This window comes from Montipora capricornis, chromosome 11, assembly GCF_036669925.1.
Source record: "Montipora capricornis isolate CH-2021 chromosome 11, ASM3666992v2, whole genome shotgun sequence".
Lineage (NCBI taxonomy): Eukaryota > Metazoa > Cnidaria > Anthozoa > Scleractinia > Acroporidae > Montipora > Montipora capricornis.
The window spans coordinates 20,506,319-20,514,271 of record NC_090893.1 but is presented as its reverse complement, the minus strand read 5'-3'; positions in this window follow the sequence as shown (position 1 = coordinate 20,514,271).

Below are 7,953 nucleotides of genomic sequence, written 5' to 3'. Positions count from 1 at the left end.
TTATTTCAATGAGTTTTTATGTTGTCTTAAACTTGACAAAATTACATGAAGTTTACATTTTTTAAACGACAAAGGGTCCTTTTACCAATATCCAAAAAAGCAAACCGGGAATTCAACGCGTTGTCGCATACGGAGTTGGCGAAGTTGCAGAATTTTTCATTGTTTTTCCGGGGGGTCGGGGCCCGCCTCGGCGTAATTTGAACTTTTGGATTTTTCGGAAAAAGCAAAGCGCGATGGAACTTTTTATTTCCATTTTTGAAAATAGTTCACCAAAAGGATCTTTTAGGTAGAATAAAATAAATTATGAAATTTTGCAACTGTCGGCGGATTCTCGATATTTACAGTCAGGGCCTCTTAAGGTTCTTTGCCTGCAATGTGATTTTAAACTAAACCAAACCTTTTTTGCGAGACGTAGGAGAAGATGTTTATGGGAGAGGTTGTTTGACAAATTTTGAGAGTTCCTTTTTAATTCTCTGTGTTAAAAAGAAAACAGTTTATGACAGCGCAATTCAATACTAGGCCCTTGTGGTCCTTATTGAAAAATCTGACTATTTTCATACGTTCCATTCTACAGGTTTCAAATATCTTGGCAGAACTTTAAGATGCCTCAACCAGTCTTTGCAATAACACTACCGGATTACGTTTGTACGAAGCAATGTGCACATCACTTTTGACTCATGAAATCTACATTTTGCTGATTGGTGTCACCGTGTGGTGTTAAAGTCAAACGGTCGAGTTTTATTTGGTGCCATTGCAATTAAAGCTTAACTTGAAACTGTTGAAGTCAAATCTAATAAATCTGTAATAAGAAAGTCGCGGTAAACTTTTCCCTGATCTTAAACTTTGCACCAGTTCTGGTGTGAAACTTTTGCGGTGATTGTCTAACCAACTACGACCGTGGCTTTTGCTGTGAAACTTTGCACCAGTTCTGGTGTGAAACTTTTGCGGTGATTGTCTGACCACATACGACCATGGCTTTTGCTGTGAAACTTTGCACCAGTTCTGGTGTGAAACTTTTGCGGTGATTGTCTGACCACATACGACCATGGCTTTTGCTGTGAAACTTTGCACCAGTTCTGGTGTGAAACTTTTGCGGTGATTGTCTGACCACATACGACCATGGCTTTTGCTGTGAAACTTTGCACCAGTTCTGGTGTGAAACTTTTGCGGTGATTGTCTGACCACATACGACCATGGCTTTTGCTGTGAAACTTTGCACCAGTTCTGGTGTGAAACTTTTGCGGTGATTGTCTAACCTACGACCATGGCTTTTGCTGTGAAACTTTGCACCAGTTCTGGTGTGAAACTTTTGCGGTGATTGTCTGACCAACTATGACCATGGCTTTTGCTGTGAAACTTTGCACCAGTTCTGGTGTGAAACTTTTGCGGTGATTGTCTGACCAACTACGACCATGGCTTTTGCTGTGAAACTTTGCACCAGTTCTGGTGTGAAACTTTTGCGGTGATTGTCTGACCACATACGACCATGGCTTTTGCTGTGAAACTTTGCACCAGTTCTGGTGTGAAACTTTTGCGGTGATTGTCTGACCACATACGACCATGGCTTTTGCTGTGAAACTTTGCACCAGTTCTGGTGTGAAACTTTTGCGGTGATTGTCTGACCAACTATGACCATGGCTTTTGCTGTGAAACTTTGCACCAGTTTTGGTGTGAAACTTTTGCGGTGATTGTCTGACCAACTATGACCATGGCTTTTGCTGTGAAACTTTGCACCAGTTCTGGTGTGAAACTTTTGCGGTGATTGTCTGACCAACTATGACCATGGCTTTTGCTGTGAAACTTTGCACCAGTTCTGTTGTGAAACTTTTGCGGTGATTGTCTGACCAACTATGACCACGGCTTTTGCTGTGAAACTTTGCACCAGTTCTGGTGTGAAACTTTTGCGGTGATTGTCTGACCAACTATGACCACGGCTTTTGCTGTGAAACTTTGCACCAGTTCTGGTGTGAAACTTTTGCGGTGATTGTCTGACCAACTACGACCATGGCTTTTGCTGTGAAACTTTGCACCAGTTCTGGTGTGAAACTTTTGCGGTGATTGTCTGACCAACTATGACCACGGCTTTTGCTGTGAAACTTTGCACCAGTTCTGGTGTGAAACTTTTGCGGTGATTGTCTGACCAACTATGACCACGGCTTTTGCTGTGAAACTTTGCACCAGTTCTGGTGTGAAACTTTTGCGGTGATTGTCTGACCAACTATGACCACGGCTTTTGCTGTGAAACTTTGCACCAGTTCTGGTGTGAAACTTTTGCGGTGATTGTCTGACCACATACGACCATGGCTTTTGCTGTGAAACTTTGCACCAGTTCTGGTGTGAAACTTTTGCGGTGATTGTCTGACCACATACGACCATGGCTTTTGCTGTGAAACTTTGCACCAGTTCTGGTGTGAAACTTTTGCGGTGATTGTCTGACCACATACGACCATGGCTTTTCCTGTGAAACTTTGCACCAGTTCTGGTGTGAAACTTTTGCGGTGATTGTCTGACCAACTATGACCATGGCTTTTGCTGTGAAACTTTGCACCAGTTCTGTTGTGAAACTTTTGCGGTGATTGTCTGACCACATACGACCACGGCTTTTGCTGTGAAACTTTGCACCAGTTCTGGTGTGAAACTTTTGCGGTGATTGTCTGACCAAATATGACCATGGCTTTTGCTGTGAAACTTTGCACCAGTTCTGGTGTGAAACTTTTGCGGTGATCGTCTGACCACATACGACCATGGCTTTTGCTGTGAAACTTTGCACCAGTTCTGTTGTGAAACTTTTGCGGTGATTGTCTGACCACATACGACCACGGCTTTTGCTGTGAAACTTTGCACCAGTTCTGGTGTGAAACTTTTGCGGTGATTGTCTAACCAACTACGACCATGGCTTTTGCTGTGAAACTTTGCACCAGTTCTGGTGTGAAACTTTTGCGGTGATTGTCTGACCAAATATGACCATGGCTTTTGCTGTGAAACTTTGCACCAGTTCTGGTGTGAAACTTTTGCGGTGATCGTCTGACCACATACGACCACGGCTTTTGCTGTGAAACTTTGCACCAGTTCTGGTGTGAAACTTTTGCGATGATTGTCTGACCACATACGACCACGGCTTTTGCTGTGAAACTTTGCACCAGTTCTGGTGTGAAACTTTTGCGGTGATTGTCTGACCACATACGACCATGGCTTTTGCTGTGAAACTTTGCACCAGTTCTGGTGTGAAACTTTTGCGGTGATCGTCTGACCACATACGACCACGGCTTTTGCTGTGAAACTTTGCACCAGTTCTGGTGTGAAACTTTTGCGGTGATTGTCTTACCACATACGACCACGGCTTTTGCTGTGAAACTTTGCACCAGTTCTGGTGTGAAACTTTTGCGGTGATTGTCTTACCACATACGACCACGGCTTTTGCTGTGTAACTTTGCACCAGTTCTGGTGTGAAACTTTTGAGGGAATGGTTTCCAGCTGATTGAAACAGCAAGATTAATGCATTGACTTTGCAGGTCGCATTTCACTTAAATGCCGAATTGTTATAGTGCACTACCAAGGGGAAAAAGAACTATACCAACATTTAACTCTGTGTTCATTGCGTTGTTATTTGTTTACGTGTCATCTTGATCGCCCTGCAACTACTTCCGAAGTTCACATTTTAGCGAGGACCTCTATTTCAAGAAACTGTGAGTACAGCTTATTATTATTATTATTATTATTATTATTATTATTACTATTATTGTTGTTATTATTATTAATATTATTAATATTTATTATTATTAATTTTCATTTATTATTGAATTATATATCACTATTGATGTTTATAGTACCTTCGACAATTATGTATTGAAACCTTGCTTGCTGGCTCATAACGTACGCCAACGCTTGCTGGCAAACTCCAAAGTCCCTTATGCGCTGGCTGGCAATATGTGTCGTTTCGCATTTTAAAATATGCTGGCTTGTTAAAAGCTGTCTCACACGATGGCTGGCTGGGAGTTTTATTTCCTAAAACTCTTGCTCGCTGGCAGTGAAGAGCGGGTATTTTTTTTTCCCAGGAAAGTTAAATATTAACGAAGATTGACGTAGAAACATTCTAATAGTGGTTACAACATTATATGAACAATTTTGTCAAAAATGGTCGTTGGGTACTCCTGTCATTTTAATCTTCTTTACTTTGGCCTTTGCCCTGCCTCCTTTAATTTGTATTTGATGTTTTATTCCGTGTTGATCAGCTTCATTAATTTGCACAGTTTGTTCGACTATTTAGTGATCTCTTCTATATTCCTGCTCTATTTGCTACTTCTGTTGAACTTCGCCGTTTTCCGATCCAGATCTACTCAGATTTGTGTTACTCGGAAAGTTAACACTTTTCCTACAAGATAATGTTTCACCGAGAGACTTGATAATGGAATAGCCACATAAAATTAAAATGTCAGAGTCACGAAGCCATTCCTTGACCTCACTCGAAACTTTTGCTTTTGAAAAACATCCGTTTCGACCAACACTGCTCCTTCTCGCCTTATCCTAGGAATATATGACTCATTCGATGGCGGCTCCGATTACATATGATTACATATTTTTTCTCTTTTAATGTAGTTTAATAGCCCTGAAGTTAACTAAGAACCCTAGACAAAAATGTCAAGGCATTTATAACTTCTTTGTCCCACATCTAAAAAACTATTGTTGCATGATATTAATGATAATGATATTAGGGAGCACGAGACATTTTTGAGCCACAGAAGGAGACCGGAAGTGAAAATTTCTCATGCCAAAACATTAGTTTCTTATAGGTTTTTTAACCAAGCTTCTCTAATGGTGAAAAGATACTAGGCAACACAAATGTCAAGGCAAATTAAAAGGAAAAACGGAACAAATTGCGAATGGACCCCACAATATTCATGTTTATGAATCAGAATTTTGTGATACACGCTAACAAAGGTCTTAGAAAGATAAAAAAAACAAACAAACAAACAAACATCTATGGCAAGTTCAACACCATGAAGGGCAAGAACATTTTCTCTCGTACGAGTGAATCAGCGCTGAAGAAGTAAGTGATTCTTTCTAAAAGCAACCCGTTTGTTACGTAAAAAGTCATACGCAATGTTGTGAAAACATAGACTTAGTGAAATATAATGTAATGTTAATGTGATTTATTATGTAGATACTGGTGAAGTACCAGGATTTCCTTTTTCTAACGAATCATATCTTCACCACGCTCTGTGAAGATATCATTTTAAGGATGCAGGTGTCGTCATGGTAAGTAACAGGATTAGCCAATAAAATGCGAGCTTCCCATTCCCTGAAAAATACTTTTGTGCTGTAATACATGTACTAGTAATAGTTGAGACTACAGCTGCCACTGTTTACAAACGGAGCAATTGATGTTGAAGCAGGGAGAAAACAAATCAGTACCGAATATGAAAAGGGCGTTGTGACTAGATGGTTTGATTATGGCGGCCACGATGGTGTACCAGTCGAAACAGACTAAAGGAAACGCAAGGTCAATTTTACCGCAATGTGGCCACCGTTTTACAAAAATGGAACATACTACAAGGGATGAAGTTTTTAGGCTTGAATAACGTGAATAACGACTGACGTGCACAGTTTAATGACCAAATGAATAGTAAGAAACAGGAAATGTTAAAATCTGACCGGATAAAGGAACTGAATCGGTGTCACGGTATTATTAATGATAGGTACATCGAGTGCCGGAAAAGTTGAGTAGCAAGTTCTTCTGGTAACAAAATTAGAATTCGGAAATGCTGAGAGTATCCCCAACGATACAGCTACCCATGAAATGGTTTTGCATAATTAAGAGTTTCCTATATTGCGATAATTTATTCGATAGTTTACTAACACTTTGAAAGAACTGAAACTGACGGTCTCAAAAATCTAGTAAAATATGATAACTTGTGGCCTTTTTCTTGAATCCAAAGTCGTGTTCAAGATTGGTTCTTTCTAAACAACAACCTCTTCAGGACACAATACTGTCGAGAGCCTTTAATATGTTAATTTTTGCGGGAACAACACGGATCGTTTGCCTTGTAAATACGTTAAGAACCACGAATACTTACGTGTATCGTCAATCGTTTTCTAACAACACTTGCTGGTCGGTAGAATGAGTCTCTTAATCTCTTAACCGTGATTTGTGTCTGTGACAAATAGTTTCCCGAAAAAGCTTCCCCCTTTTTAGAGATTCAATACTTTAGTAATCCTCCCTTTTAGAGATTCCCTATTTTAGTAATTTCCCGTTCCTTAATACCCGTTCCCATTCACCGTTCATTATTTTAGAACAAGCCATTTAGTTACCCGCTTCATGTGCTGAAGGTAGAGTTGTAAGACACCCTACGGTTTTGTTCGGTGGGTGTTAAATATGGCGTTAATTTTCAAGGCACCTGTTGTGGAACCTAAAACTTTGGATTACTCTGGTCAAAGCGACTTCCAATGCAAAATAGGGTGCTTCGTTTTCGAGTTGTCAGTGCTTCGTTTTCTTGTTTTGAGCGCTTCGTTTTCGACTTAGGGTCCTTCGTTTTCGATCTTTTAGGTGTTTCCTGCTTAGTTCCACGTTTTCAAGAGCTTCGTTTTCGATACAACCCATTCAGTTGTGACTTACGCACGCACGCAAAAAATCCACCGCTTATTCCTTAACTTGTTTGCGGTGGTGTTCATTATTCCCGGTCAACTGGTTGCAAAGAAGAACCTTGAAAGGTAATTAGTAATATTAGCTTGGTGCAAGGGAATTTGTGTAATAAATAATTATTTGTTTGTTGTTTGAATTAGAGGTAAAGTAAGGAAATGATGTCTGACGAGCGTACGGAATTTAGGAAGGTTTTAGTTTTCTAATCGACTCAGATGCAAAATGGAGGGTGTTGCGAAGTAAATGATGAGTGAAAGTGAGTATACGGAATGAGTAACACGTACGGAATTTAAGTTACAAATAAAGAAGATACGCTGTTGGGTGAAACAGTTTCAGTCAAAAAACCCACAGTCCAATCCATTTTAATCTTCTTCAGTTTTGCCTTTGCCCTGCCTCCTTTAAATTAGTATTTGATGTCTTATTCAAACCTTCCTTCACTGTTTTAAGTAGCCGGTTATTTATACGTTTTCCTTGATTTGGTTGCCAGTTCCCAGTTGCTAAATTTGGCTAATTGTAAATTTCGCGACACATTCCCCTTTGAAGGTAAGCCAGGTTACACCCTTATGTTTTTTCGTTCCCATAACGACCTGAACCGCGTAGGAATTAGCCTGCGAGCAGGCTCTCTCTCCTCGGTGGGAGAGAAGGAGAGCCTGCACGCATCCCTTTGAATTTTGAATGCCGCCTCCTGATGTCACGCTGAGAGAGCTGTCAAAAATTAGCCAATCAGCGCGCACCCGAAGTAAACATTGAAAAAAGAACAGAAAACAGAAAGCCACCCGTTGTGTATTTCAATTTGCTCGAGGCAGAAACTCAAAAAAAAACTGTAAAGGAAGGGAAGACTTTGCCAGAAAAGCCTATAACAACAATTGCTGATGCTGTAAAGCGTAGCTGAATATTCATTACGGTAATTCGTCGAAGTCCCTTCCGCGGAAAAAATGTTTCGTTCGTTAGGGAAAAATTAAGCACACAAACTTCAAACGACGGGAATCGTAATAGAGAAATTCGTTTTCCCTGACCGCATCTCCTCTGTGTGAGAATCGTCGACCACAACTGCTGCCAAATTTCGGTAAAGCGAAGCGGGGTTATCTTTTTTAATTTATTTTAATGAATCAAGACATTACATACATTACAATATTCTAATACCTACACCAATTTATTTCAAAGGTTTATTGAGTATTTGCGGAGTTACGAGGAGATCGAGCAATCATTTGTGGAGTCGCCTTTTCGGCTTAACCAAATACTTGCTAAAATCGTGTAGAGTTCCTCTATCGTTCTCTATCGTTAAATCTGCAACAGAGGCAGTCGAAAGGCCCATT